The sequence below is a fragment of the Corvus kubaryi genome, unplaced genomic scaffold (assembly GCF_017639235.1).
Source record: "Corvus kubaryi isolate FWS band 111438036 unplaced genomic scaffold, C.kubaryi_AGA036_p1.0 37396, whole genome shotgun sequence".
NCBI classification, from domain to species: domain Eukaryota; kingdom Metazoa; phylum Chordata; class Aves; order Passeriformes; family Corvidae; genus Corvus; species Corvus kubaryi.
In genome coordinates this window covers 6,878,196-6,890,910 of record NW_024581135.1, presented here as the reverse complement: position 1 = coordinate 6,890,910, position 12,715 = coordinate 6,878,196, and the positions used below count along the sequence as shown (strand labels likewise).

General features: G+C 37.4%; 1 protein-coding gene across 11 annotated transcripts in view; it reads right to left on the bottom strand.

The window, feature by feature from the left end:
* NCKAP5 (NCK associated protein 5) overlaps positions 1 to 12,715 on the bottom strand; it is a 380,196-nt gene that overhangs the window by 161,386 nt on the left and 206,095 nt on the right. The window lies entirely within an intron of this gene.

Here is a 12,715-nt window from a genome sequence, read left to right as displayed (position 1 = left end):
CGGATTCAGGTGGACTGTGCTCTTTTGTTACTCACTCATCATTAAGAACACAACACCAAAGCACATGCTGGGTTATTCTGGAGGCCCACAAGGCAGATTTTTTATACACATACATGTACAACTACTTTGAAAGACATCAGGTCTGATGATCTGCCACTGATGGGGTTAGAAATAATGGGGTCAGTAGCCACTTGAAACATTTTTATGGCTTCCATTAAATGCAATCTGTCTGTGAATGACTTGACATCTGTTTAGAGTTCATTTGTGTCTTTTCATTCTTACACGTATCTTTTCTTCACCTAGTAGATGGACCAGATTTTCAGTTACCAAGGTTTTCTTTCAGTGTTTAAATACTTCCCATCCTATTCTTAATGCTATGTATAATTTGACAGCAATATTAGTTAGTGAATTGTTCAGAATTTCTCTGTTTGCTTAGCTGTGAAACGTCACTATTTTCATTTTGAAAACAACAGAGGAAACAAATCCCAAGAGATTTTGAATCATTTTCATAATCTTCTTTTAAAACCAACTGATTTAGATGCAGGAAAACAAAAGTTGAAACATGTTTACAGAAATGTTTCTTCAGGTCAAAACCAGAAAATTTCAAGCTAGGTATACTCTGAATTATTAAATCATATTGTTTATTACACTTGTATCAGCTTCTATAACATGGGACACAACCAATCTTTACAAATCTCTATTTCCACGGACCAGGAAGGCAGTGAAGCTATCACTACCATTTATTAAATTAACGTGTTTTTCAAATGTAGGTTTGAAATTTCAGGAAGTGTGATTATTTCTCCTTAAAAGAACTGCTTGTCTTCCTAACATACTTTGTTGACTGTTATTTCTGCAGGATTTGCATCCTCTTCTTCAAAAGCAGTGCTGCAGCTCAAATAACCAACGAGGAGCTGGTGTTGGTCCTGACCAACAGCGCTTCACTGAGGAGCTCCCTGCACAGCAGTCCAGGGAATATTCCTTGGGGGAGCAGGCAGGCTTGGAGGATACACTGATGCAGACACTACTTCTGGTGCTGTGTTACTCACTGAATACTTTCACATCAGCTACCATCCCAGTGTGGACTGACCCCGAAATATTCTGGTGGGAGAAGGAGTGTTTCTTTTTAATTTATCTCTGCAGCTTCACAGGCTATTAGTTAGCTGTAAAACCAGCACTTGTCTTGGAAAATCCTAACAAAGCAAGTAAATCAAGTTTTCAGAATGCCTAAAATGTACCCTTGTGTATTACTTGCATTACTGTTACTGATATGTACACACAACAGCAGATGCATTTAGAGGTTTAACTAAAAAGTTTGAATACAAAACATTAAGAAATAAAAGATGATACTCTTCTTTGGTTTTTTTTCTATTTAATCCCAATGCATTTATGAAATTGAGAGCAATACCATTTACAGAATAGCTAGCAATGTTTCAGGTTTGTCTATGTAGCAGAAATAAACAGAACTAGCACAAGAATTGGCTGGCCCTCTTTAAATGTTAAATTAACTTCAATACTGCAGACATAAATTTCTGTTAGAATTACATAAGAATATACAGAGACTAAACAAGATGCTTAAAATAAAATATGTTCTTATCTACTATATTTATGGGATAAAGAAACCCACTGTCCCACTTCAAATTAAGCATCAGAATGAGATCACATCCTCAAAGGAATTAGTTAAACAATCCTAATCCTCCAGCTTCTAAATCCAACACTAACTCTCAGACTTTATACTGTTTAATCTGAACAGTGAAGAGGACCATCATCTAGTTCTCTGAACAACATCATGATTAACCCTTCAAAATGAGAACCAAGGCACAGACTGAAGATTCAAGATGAATCTTCCAAGATTCCCACACCACATCAGAATATTTAACTAGAAACATGACTAATCATACGAGCTTTGCTGAACAGCAGAAACTCAGCAAATACCAGTCTGTCCTGACTGCAAGGATTATAAAACTGGCCATTCAGAAATTCTGCTTGGTGGTAGTCAGTATGTATTTGTAAAAGGAACCTGATAAAAGAGCAAACATGCATAAAGGGAGCAGTACTTGTGTGTATTACAAAAAGAGCAGCTCAGTACAGAATAGGTGTGCAACAGCAACAGTTGGACGCAATAAATATTCCTCAGTGGGCATGGTGAAATCATGGCAGGAGTATGTGCCAGGATTGCTCCTGACAAGGTGGGGCATGAAGCTTCTTGGCCTAACTTTAGACACAAAAATTTATGGGCAAAAAATACCTACCAAATAAGTAGAACAAGTCAATAAAACAGAGAAAGTGAATTAAATTACCTGGTTATAGTATGAATTACAAATTATTCTCTACCGCAGGCATATTGGTTGTATTTATACCTAGATTAATACCCATATTAAAATGCCAGATTATTGTAAACAGAGACTGTATCTTCTAGATTTAAAACATTTTTAACTACTCAATAACCTTCATAAATTGGAAAGGAGCATTTTGAAGAACCTAGATGAAATAATGAAGCAGTGAGTTTTTCTCATAGCACAGTATTTAATTTCATTAGGACTTCATCAATGCCAATACTGCTCCATAGCATATGCCAAACTAATGATAAAAGGTTATTTCAAATTTTCATATACTCCAGATGGCAGTGATTCAGAAAGAATCTCACTCTTTATTTCAGCAGGATTAGGAAACCTCTTACAACAACCTCAGTTGACATTTCTCATCCTGCCAGCACTAGGGTGGATCCTGATGCCTGTGTTTCACATTGCAGTTGCCAGTATAATTGTACTTTTACACACTGGTTGAGAACACCCATACAGCACTTCAACAAACACTAAATATGTCACAAAATATGAAGCACAGGGCTCACAGTGAAATGCAGGCAAGTCCAGAACAGGAAAATATCATTCATAATTTTGCAAAGCTATAAATTTCAGCTGAATGAAACCTAGAATATTTAAAATATTTTCACAAGGACACTCAAGAAAGTACAAAACTAGTAAAATCAGTGACCTGTGATTCTCCCCTGTATACACTAAAACTGTCAACAAATATTTCAGGAACAAGTCCAAATGGCCTGTTTGAAACTCAGTATTTTTTTAACATCCTACAGTAAATTCACACCAATATAAGAGACCCTCCCACTGTTCACTGTATTGGCTTAGGCAAAAGGGGCTCTTTTCTCAGCGAAGGGCTGAGACTATGATGTAAGAACAGAATTTGAGAGACATTTGCCTTTTAAGGAAGACATTGACAGCTGGATTGTTTTGTGGTTTTCTCTGCTCAGTTTGAGAATAAAAGCGTAGCAGCAGCAGACACTTGCAGTACATGAGAAGATGAAGAAATACTTTGTTTTTAACAGCATTCATAATCTGAGATATACTTGTAATTAACTCAGTCAAGTCCCTGGCTTTTTAATCTACTGATTACCTTGCTCTGCCTTACCTGCCTTTCATAAAGTAGTAGTGTTGGTCAGAATTGTCTGGTTTCTTACTGACTTCTCCAGTAAAAAGCAATATACACAAAGGCTTATTGTTACTTGCTTATCATCCACACATAACCTATAAAGGATCAGCTTTCTCACAGTTTGTAGACACAAACTGGAGGGAATCTGCCAGATGAAGACAAACAGAACACAGCAATAAAACCACAATCAATTCAGTGCCTACAAAAGGGCTTTAGGATGAAGGATCAAACCTACAGCTAAAGAGAGAAAAATGTTTCCTTCTCATCAGGTGAGGCAGAGTCTCAACCCATGCCATGTTCATTCAATTAACACACTGCTGCTTGCTAACACTGATAAGGCTACTACAATTTAATAATCTAATCTGTATTCCTAGAGACTGAAAACTCAGCTCAAAACACAAAATTGGCTTGGATTTCCAGTTCTGGAATGATGTACATCTTTCTCTGCTGGCATGGAAAAATGCACAATTAAATCCTACAAATATAGAAGAACAAAAACACTAGCAGAAAAAGGTATGTCAAGTTCTAAAATGCAGCACAACCTCCTGTGCCAAAACAAGACTACAGAAATCCCTGTTCCTTGCAGTGTTAATAATCACGATCTCACATCTCCTCCTAACCACTTTACTCATGACAAATGCAGCTCTTCCTTGGCATGCCACTTCTTCCTTCCTATCTGGAGTGGTGGTGAAAACCAAGAGTAAAATCCCTTATCTTCCTAGAAAGCAACTGAACTGAGATTCAGTTATCATGAAACAGAATGATGCAAAAGAAAAATTTTCTCCAAGGTTAAATGTTAACTAAGAGTGTGAAACAACATCCTAAAAGACTAAAAGTGATCTCTGTGACGTGACTTGTTCTGAACTGGATTTGTAATTTTTTTGCATCCTTTTGCAGCACATCCTTAATTATCTGGTTGTCACAAGAGGAGCTCATTTTTTCATGCAATACAGTATTCTACTGACATCCTTTGGACAATGTTTACAGGATAACCTATCTGTAGTTATTACACTGCATGCTTAGAAGATGGATGCTTTCTGAAATACATATTTAATTAATGCTATTTAATACACAGTTTGACTGAAGGGTAGTAGTGCCCAGTTCGTAAAATTTGAGATCTTGGGGTGGGCACTACACACAGAATTAAAACTACATTAAACTGAAACAATCATTCAAATCCTTCTACATTTGCTTACAGTATCTGCAAACTGAAGCACGCATTATGACCAAAGATAATCACCTTAGGATTTTTGGCAATGCTCTACAATGAAAGCTACCTGAAATAGAAGACAGTAACTGTTACTAAACTGTGACAGAATCCCTGTGGAGTTAGGAGTTATAGTAATGTTAGTCATGTAAGTTCAGGATGATTAATGATGCCTCAAAAACTATCAAGAAAGTAGCAATTAACCCTTTACAGGCAAAGCCCACGGTAATTACTGAGGTCCCTTCCTGCCATAAGCCAGACAGACATACCTGTCTCTTATTGTTACATTTTTAGTGCAGTTCCCTGGCCCTGTTCAGGAGCTGGTGAGAATCTGGTTCACCAATTTCCTTATTTATTTGAATAGTTTGAATCATGTCAGACGACTTGAAACTGTTCCACTTGTCCCTCAGTGTTTCATTCTTAAGAAGGGAAATACTTGTTACTTTCCATGGGACATTCCCGCTGCCAAGTCTAGATCCAAACCTGGGGAGAATCCGAAGAAAGACCTCACAGCTGTCCTTGCTGATGCTGATGGACTAAAACCAAGCACCTTTTCTTTTTTAAATCCCATTTTTTCTTCTACATGGCATATGTCAAGAAAATGAACCAGCAACATCCATGCAGCTGAAACAAACTCCTTTTGCCTTCAGGAGATAAATCCCTGAGGGCAGACCTGCAGAGCAACTGTGAAAATGTAGTATTAGAGTAAGGCATGAATAATTAGAAGAAGTAGGTCTATGAACTGATACAAGGAGAACAAATTCCATCCTGATATCTTAATAGTTATCATATACCCTTAGAAGCCAAGCTCCAAAAAAGTGTGCATCTAGTGTAATAGCTTTTCACTTTAACTATATTCACTGCAACCTTTAATAATCATATTTGAAATGTGTGCATAGAAAGAAACACACACCCAAAATGTTTTGGTAAAAGAGTAAGATTAAAACTAAATTTTTAAGTTGCCCTGTCCAATTTTGAACACTGAAAAACAAATGAACTGCTGCACAGGCTGTTACTTTAGAACAATACTGTGGAATAATTACAAGTTCTAAGATAAAATTAAAATTACCATAATAATTCTCCTGTGAAACAATCCAATCTGTGCAGGCTACGAATTGCTACTAGGTTGAAAAAATGCATTACCACCTCAAGTCAGGCAGATGAATAATTCTATTTTCATTAGTTAGTGGAGATACTTAAAAGGTTATGGAGAGCAGGATGAAAAACTGATTATATTTGCAAATTATGTATTGGTCATGTTCAAAGACTAGCTCTTTACCCACACACCAGCATTAGAAAGCCAGCTATGCAAACTGAGAGTAAAGATATGATTCCACAAAAGTTTCTCACTGAGGAGAGCAGAAGTGCCAATCTATAGGGCCCACCTTTGGGTACAACAAGTGATATCAAGACAGGGACATCTTTGTGCCTGTTTTCCTGTACTGTTGCTTGTACCACTTCCTTTAGAGTACTTTTGGGAAAGGCCTTTTCTCCTCCCTGCCTCATATACACATGAAAACCAGAAAGCCTTGCTTTAAATCTAGACAAAACAAAGTATTCCTCTATTATTCTACCCAGAGAAACAACAGCCAGGATTTCATGATCTCCTCTTTTCCACTAATCTGTACCTCCCTACTACTTAAGGCACTAAACTCCCCAAAAGTGCTTGAAACACTCTTTTCCTTCTGTCTTTAATGAGAGTTGAATCATAGAATGGTTTGGGCCAGAATGGTTTGGGTTGGAAAGGACCTTAGAAATCATCTACTTCCAACTCCACTGCCATGGACAGGGATGCCACTCACTAGGTCAGATGTACAGAAGTCACACCAGCATGTTAAAAAGGATGAGCACTTTTCAAGATCAGATTTTCTCTGCTTGCAATTAAAATGGGAGTGTAGGCTCCCTGGTCTAGTTGGATGTAAAACTGTAAAGGTAAAACTTAGACTCAGTCAACTGAACCTTTGAAGGTTCCAATCATGTTCATAGAAGAGAAGTATAACTATGAAGCTCATTTGATTTTATGTCATCTTTTTAATCATAGCATTCCCTCATGGTTTAATTTGCTCTGCACCTATGACCATCAATCTGAATGCACACCACTGCCCATTAATGATACATTTACAGTTTACAGCACGAGTTTTATAGTACAAAAAAATTACTAATACAAGCCACCTCAAGCACCTAACAGGAAAACAACCACAAGAATTGCGATCATAAACTCATGTTTCTCTCTGATCCATTAGTAAAGGGGAACAGTCGATAATCTGCAAACTGCATATTGAGCATGGGTTTTCAATCATGTGACAAAAGAAACCACAAGTCTGAGAGGATCAGTACACTAAAATGGGATAAATCCATGTTGTTTGGGTAGCAATTAATGCTAATCATGAAATCAGAGGATCAGTCTCATTTATACTGATTTTAAATGTGTGTGTCTTTGTGACTCTCCAGGGTAAATGTTCACTTTGAAGAAATCAGTCCCAAAGTGTGGACAGCTCGTGTGTGACTGAGAGAAGCATGGGAAAGACCACCAGTTGTGACAGGCACATGCATTGGAGGTTTCAAAACATTCCTGTAATTTCCATATCAGGAAGGGGTCATTGATAAAAAGTGCCATTGTACAATACTACTGGATAGGACAAGAAGTCAAAGAGAGATGGAGTCACTGGACTGGTGTAGAAAACAACTCTGCTGAACAATCCTGTAGTCCACACCAGACTGATGCTTTTAAAAACAGCCTTTTATTTTACCAGAGTCATCCATGATAGATCCTAAGGTAACACCTGTTCTTTGCTGGCCTTTTTCTCACCTGTTCTTACCCAGCTGAATGTCTCTAATCAATTTACTGGGACATAATTTCTGTTTACACAGATCTCTTTGAATAACTGGGTTCAAAATGGTAAATGACAATACTGTTTCAAAGGTAGTATTATTCCACTGAAAGGATTTAAGACCTTTATCACCACACTGCCTGGGTATTTCCTCCATTTCCTTTTTAATATTCTTTTGCTATACAGATATTATGAAACATTGAAAATTTTTTAAAAGTCAAAGGTATGCAAACAATCGGAAGTAGAGAATTTTCCATGTTCAGGCTCAGAAAGATGGATCTGATTTTCACATGAATAAACTAGACTTTGAAGACTTCTACCCAATGAAACAGGAAGCAGAATATCATTTAATGTCTGAGAAATCAGTAAAAGGCAATAGATGCAAACTTCCAGAAATCTGAGTATGATGCATACTGTGAGCACATAGACAAATACAAACCAGACACAGAATTTCCTGAGCACACAGATCACCACGTGTTTGCCTGTGGAAGATAAAATTACCTTTTTCTCTGGTCCCCATGCAAGAAGCTTTCAGCAACTAAGGGCTGTCATGAAACACCACCACACGATTTACCAGTGCATCAGGGTACTGAAATAGGGCTGGCTCTTAATGTAGCCTCAGTGCCTTCAGAGTCCACAGAAGATGGAGAACTGGAGGTCCCTTCCTGTGCATCTTGAATAATGCCTGGAGCAATGCAATCCTTTGCTCTCTGAAAGTGCTACACAAGTCCATATACATCATGCAATCCAGCTTGCTGTAATTTCTGGTCCTGGCATGACTTCTGTGTGTCAAGCTTACCCTGGTTCCTCAGTCACTCTCTGCAGTCACTCTGAGCTCATTGCTTTTGCTCTTTCTCAACTTCAGTATGAAAATATTATTTCAACCTGATGGTTTCTAATGTGAGAATGAGAATTTTGTTTTTGAAGAAAACTGAGACACCACACTCACTGAAGGTATTTCTCATGTGTATGTATTTTCAAAATAACCATATTCATACACAGAATTAAGAGCGGAAAAAATTGGGCCTCGTATCAAAAATGATAAAATTTCTGTTTTACTTCTTGTTGGCCAAACAACAGGAAACCAGCATATTTACTACAAAGTAGCCCAGAAACTGAGTGGGGTCAAACTCCATATAAACTTGGGGCAATCTCCTCTTTGGGCTTAGTTTCACGAGTTTAGTAAAGCCATTCCTTTATTTTCTGTCAGATGAAAACTATTCAAACAAAAGCTCCTAGATCTTACTTACAATAGTTCTTGACAGTTCTGAGTAACTATTATAGATGAAATATGTATCCAAGTGTTGTAGATGCCCATAAATAAAAATACTAATATACTCACCCCAACAGTGTTAATCAAAAAGAAACTTCATTCTTTAACTCTGTCAATTCTAATCAAAAGGTAAGATCAATATCCTAAGCAGTAGGTCAGAGCTCCAGAAAAGCAGCATTCACACCATGTCCTGAGGCTTGGAGAGTCCAGCAACTTCCCCCATTTATCTCTGAGCCAACCTGGTTCCCACAACAATCCTTCACACAGGCCATGCAGGGAGAATGACAGGAGGCTACTGCAGAACTACACAAACGAGAATTGCAGACAACTTCCTCTGTAGTCTCCCTCTGAGAAAAGGAGTGAACTCCCACACAGTATTTTACTCATCCCTCCTATGACAGAATCAAAGGAATGCCATCAGTAGCTGCCAGGAGAGCATTTTAATCTCTTAGATTAATCTCTTAGAAATTAGATTAAAATGTTATTATCGGTTGACCTTAGACAAAGTGACCAACCACAGGGCCTACTGAGCTGGTGTGTACTTCCCAGATGTGGTCTTTGTTGGAGGTGGGTTACCAGTCATGGCAGAAAGGCCACGCAGGCCTTCTGAGAAAGGCAGAGAAAGCAGGTGTGACCTCTAGATCAAGCAGACTTTACAAATTAAAATTGATGACTCAACATCAACACGCTGATGCAAAGCATAAAAGTCTCCTTATCACAGCTGCGAGGAAAACAGTTATCATTCCCAGTCACCTGCTGGCAAGACAGAATGGAGCAAGGGGAATTAACAATCATAGGAAAAAACCACAAAGGTTGTGCCTAAACCAACAGACACACAGTCCTTTTATGCCAAGAGTTGTAGCAGTCATTTTTTCCCTTGTCAGAAGCAACAGGCTTAACCCTACGGTCAATATTAATGTGAGAGGAATATGCAGTCTAATGAGAACTGCACTCATCCCACTCACAGGACTCCGGCAGATCAAACAAGGACCATTTCCTATTTTTCCAATAACATCTATTCTTAAAAGCCTGAGCCAATTTTCCAGTCACAGACATTGGTACCGATAAACAACACAACCTCAACTGAAAGAGTCTCTGAAATCTACCCAAAAGGGATTTTAAGATTTGATAATGGGCTCTTCAATTACTGTTTCCAGATATACTTTATAATAGTGTTTATTGAATTTGTTTCATTCAGACCAAAACAGAGATCAAAGTAACTAAAGTAAAGCTACCTCTTTTACTGCTTTAACATTTAATCCCACTTTAGAGTCACCTGAACTGTTTCATTCAACAGCCAACAAGTTCTATTGCTTACTGATGTACAGCAGGGAAACACTATCAGTTTATTTGTGTCTATTAGGGTGCTTTTTAGAATGATACTATAAATCACACCTACTGCTGTGGGCAGAGATGTTGCATTTCTGTTCCTACTCTTGTAGGAAAATGCTGAAAGCAGGAAAAGCACAGCTGAAACCAAGAACAAGGAGGTAAATGAGACACAGTGTACAACAACAAAAATGGGAAAGTCAGACTGCAGGGCACTGTCTTGGAAGAAACTGGGCTGATTTTTTCTTATAGGGTAGGTCTCTGTGCAATTGAGCAACATGCAGCTATACATGTCATGCCAAAAAGCCTTATGGAATTCAACAGCTGCAGCAAAGCCACAGATCTCAGTGGGTTTAAGAAAGAAAACATCAAGTATTTCAAGTCAAGGTGAGATTATACTAAGGCAATGCAAAGATAACTGCATCCAACTACAGTGTAAAAACCCAACTTTAGTATTAAATATTTTTCCTGCAGGGTTTCTCCACACCTCAAACATATTTCACCTCCAATAAAATTAAAAATCAAATTTAAAACTTCTTGGACACACAATTCTGGAAAAGAAACTTGGTTTTAAGAGCTCTTTCAGCAGGTATCACATATTTATCAAACCAACTACTGTGTCACTTTAAGGCTCTGGCAGATTTATACAGGTGTTAAGAAAGAGAACTTTGATTTATTTCAGACTACTAAGCTGAAATATTGCTTACTTGGTAACAACAGAAACGTCAATCAATAAGAAAACCCCTCGCCTTCTGAAGTTCTCCATCTCAAATCATATGCTTATATGACAGATTAAAGTTTTCCCACAATTTCATTTAGGAATAGGCAGCAACACTCTCCTGATTACATAGGTCAACTTACAGATTACCACTCACTATTACATTTCATTCTTTCAATCATGCAAAGAAAATAGCTTGAAATGCAAAGAAATATATGTAGAAATGTCTAGGTAAATCGTCTCAGTTCAGGAATTACATATATTGAAAAGATTTATGCTATAGTATATCTTCTGACATTAGTTTATCTACATCTGAAAGACAGAATGTTTGAGCCCATAGTATTATTCTCTAGTCATCTTCTTCACTTGATATTAACATTTCCTTCCATCACCATTTGTCTCGTCCTGTTTAATTGTGCTCAATTTGAGAAAAGAAGTTGCAAATCCTTCAAACAATACAGAATTTCTAAGCAGCACAAGATTATCCAGCTTCCAGTTTCATTATTTGCTCAAGCAGGGTAAGAAAAAATACACTCATTTAGGAAGGAAATCTGTTTGTGTAACCAAATATCTGGATATTCTACTCAACATCACAAAAAATCCTTTAATATTCATCATAACAAACATAATGTTTTAAAATAAAACAAAATAGTTAAGCGACACATTCTCTTCCTAGCATCTGGCCTACACTAAAATAAAACCGCAGCCTGATGAGGCCAACAGGAGTTTTCCTCACTGGAATAACAGGGCGAACCAAGGGGCCATTATTGAAAAGTGATATTTAAGTTTGCCTTCGAACAGTTTAGCCAATGTGCAGTCGGCCTTAAAAAGAACATAATGCTGATTTAGATGGCCTTCACCTTTATCTAAATCAAAGGGACAGACATAAAGAGACAAACAACTTTAATTCAAAGAGCTTGCGTCCCTCTGCTTCTCGATAGACCCGAGCACGCTCGACTGCAAATAGCAGTGGAAGAAAAAGAATGGATTAATTTGAAGATAGTGGACTTCAGGGATCCTAACTAATAAAATAGTTATTCTTTTCAGAAACATGGTAGAAATGAATCAGACTACTGCAGTTCCACAGGAATAATGAAGAGCTCTCCTGAAAAGATCTGAATACGCAACAGTTAAAGTTTTATGAAGGTGCTGGGAGTACCACTCTGGAGATTGGCTCTCCCTCACCCCGTCTTTTCTTAACCATGGCTCCATCACCTTCAAAGTTAATTTCCAAGGTTTCTAGCTATTGCAACAATAATGCTGTTCTAAAATCAGGACCTCAGGAAATTCTTCCTTAAGCAAAGATTAATATACAATAGAGAAAAATATTCTAACCAGGAATACTCATGGGGTGGATTTATCTTGTGTGTATTACTTCAGGAGTCTCATCAGAATATGTAAAAATGAAACCAAGGATCAACAAAGAGGAATAACAGAAAACTAAAAAAGAAATATCCTTAACATTTTTAATGGAGAATTTCAGAATTAACTGAATACTTTATGGTTTTTTAAATAGTTTTTTTTAATTCTGCAGAGAATTAATGCAAATCTTCCAAACACAAAATAACAGAGAACAAATTTGATTATTGCTATCAATGGTTTTTGCAGTGTTGCTTAGAAACCCAGATTCAAATCAGAGGAGCAGCATGGCAAACACTGAGGAAAAAAGAAAACCACAAAAAATGCCCAAAGCAAAAAACCCTAAAAACCCCAAGAAACATAACCAATGAAAAAGATAACCCTCCAGGGTTTTTCGCCTTATTAAGCTGAACTTTAGCTTTTCAACAATTCAGTGGTCTAAGGGAATGGGTTAATATTCAGTCTTGATGGAAAATATACAACACGAAATTCCATTGTCTCTTTTGATTTTTTGGATTGTTTTGTTTCTGTTCATGTGACAAAAACAATGAAAA